Here is a 2,523-nt window from a genome sequence, read left to right on the forward strand (position 1 = left end):
TTTTTAGTTTTTCGCCGGGCATCGCAATGCTATTTGAATAAACCTTTTGCCCGTTTGCGTTCTCGTCGGGGCCGGGCCGGGCCGGGGTGCGCTGCCCGCACTACCGCGCGCGCGGGGGCGACACCGAGCGCGCACCCGAGGCGCCCCGAGCACACAGGCCACGGTGCAACCCGGGCGTTGTGCGCGCACCCCGGTGCGCCCGAGGTGCTGCGCGCGCACCCAGGTGAAATCGGTGTGCACCTCGGCCAGTGCGCGCTCGGTCGAGTCGCGCACGTTGGCCAAGGTGCACGGTGATGTTTCTTACTCTAAGGTTCCGCACCAGACGCCCGGGACAGGTGAGCGAAGCTGGGCGGGGCCGGGTGCGCGGCCGGGGCAGGTGCACGCAGCTGGAGAGAGCTTTGGAGCACACTTCGGAGCGCACCAATGATGCGCTCCATTCAAAAGTTTCCTGAAAAGGCAAAAAAAGTTGAGATTATAGAATTTCCCACTTGAGAGATTGTAAAAAAAAAAAATTTAAAATGAAGGAAACGCGGGTGCCAAGGTGTGCGCAGCCCAGCCAAGGTGTGCGCACCAAGGCGCCCACCCTGGCGAAGGTGCACGCAAGGTGCGCACCCGAGGCAAACCGGACAATTAACCCAACTTTCGACTTCGCGCGCACCTTGGAGCGCACTTCGGAGCGCTCCTTGGTGCGCACCAATCTTGGGCACCTCGGAGTGCACCATGGCGCCCACCAAGGTGCGCACCCGGGGCAAACCGAGCTCCGACTTCGTGCGCACCTTGGAGCGCACGAAAGGTGCGCACCATGGCGCCCACCAAGGTGCGCAGCCCAGCCAAGGCGTGCGCATCAAGGTGCGCACCCTGGCGAAGGTGCGCACCCGGGGCAAACCGAGCTCCGACTTCGTGCGCACCTTGGAGCGCACAAAAGGTGCGCAACCCAGCCAAGGTGTGCGCACCCCGGTCAAACCGAGCTCCGAATCGTGCGCACCAGAGGTGCACGCCATCGTGCGCACCTTGGAGCACACTTCGGAGCCCTCCTTGGTGCGCGCCGATGTTGCGCACCTCGGAGCGCACCCGGGGAAAACAATGCAATTAACCCGACTTTCGACTTCGTGGGCACCTCGGAGCGCTCTCGGGTTCGCACCTCGGAGCACACCGAGGTGCGCACCTTTGATGCGCTGCCTTCACCAATTTCCAGAAAAGGCAAGAAAACATTGAGAAGGTGTGCGCACCGAGGTGCCCACCCTGGCGAAGGTGCACGCGAGGTGCGCACCCGGGGCAAACCGGGCTCCGACTTCGTGCACGCCGCACCTTGGAGCACACTTCGGAGCGCTCCTTGGTGCGCACCAGGGCGCGCAACCCAGCCGAGGTGCCCACCCCGGCGAAGGTGCACGCGAGGTGCGCACCCGGGGCAAACCGGGCTCCGACTTCGTGCACGCCATGGTGCCCACCGCGGCGAAGGTGCACGCGAGGTGCGCACCCGGGGCAAACCGGGCTCCGACTTCGTGCACGCCGCACCTTGGAGCACACTTCGGAGCGCTCCTTGGTGCGCACCATGGTGCCCACCAGGGCGCGCAACCCCGCCGAAGGTGCACGCGAGGTGCGCACCCGGGGCAAACCGGGCTCCGACTTCGTGCACGCCGCACCTTGGAGCACACTTCGGAGCGCTCCTTGGTGCGCACCATGGTGCCCACCAGGGCGCGCAACCCCGCCGAAGGTGCACGCGAGGTGCGCACCCGGGGCAAACCGGGCTCCGACTTCGTGCACGCCGCACCTTGGAGCACACTTCGGAGCGCTCCTTGGTGCGCACCAGGGCGCGCAACCCAGCCGAGGTGCCCACCCCGGCGAAGGTGCACGCGAGGTGCGTACCCGGGGCAAACCGGGCTCCGACTTCGTGCACGCCGCACCTTGGAGCACACTTCGGAGCGCTCCTTGGTGCGCACCATGGTGCCCACCAGGCCGCGCAACCCAGCCAAGGTGTGCGCACCAAGGTGCACGCGAGGTGCGCACCCGGGGCAAACCGGGGTCCGACTTCGTGCACGCCGCACCTTGGAGCACACATCGGGGCGCTCCCGGGTTCGCACCGGCGTTGCGCACCGTGGTGGGCACCTCGGAGCACACCAAGGTGGGCAGCGAGGTGCGCACCTTTGATGCGATGCCTTCACTAATTTCCATAAAAGGCAAAAAAAAAACGAGATTTTAAAATTTCCGTTTTGAAAGATAGTGAGAAAAAGGGAATGCTGGTGCCATCTTGAGCCCGCCCTGGTGCGCAGCCCAGCCAAGGTGTGCGCACCAAGGTGCCCACCCTGGCGAAGGTGCGCGCCCGGGCAATTAACCCAACTTCCAACTTCGCGCGCGCCAGGGTGGGAGCGCACCCAACAACCGGGCCTGGGAAGAGCCAATGCGAGAAACCCCACCAAACGCTCTGACAAAAAAAGAGGGGGCGCTCCAGTAACCCCGCTTCGGAGCGCACCCTGGGCAAACCCAGCCAAGGTGCCCACCCCGGCCAAGGTGCAGGCGAGGTGC

Source organism: Cryptomeria japonica, unplaced genomic scaffold, assembly GCF_030272615.1.
Source record: "Cryptomeria japonica unplaced genomic scaffold, Sugi_1.0 HiC_scaffold_85, whole genome shotgun sequence".
In the NCBI taxonomy this organism is placed as follows: Eukaryota; Viridiplantae; Streptophyta; class Pinopsida; order Cupressales; family Cupressaceae; genus Cryptomeria; species Cryptomeria japonica.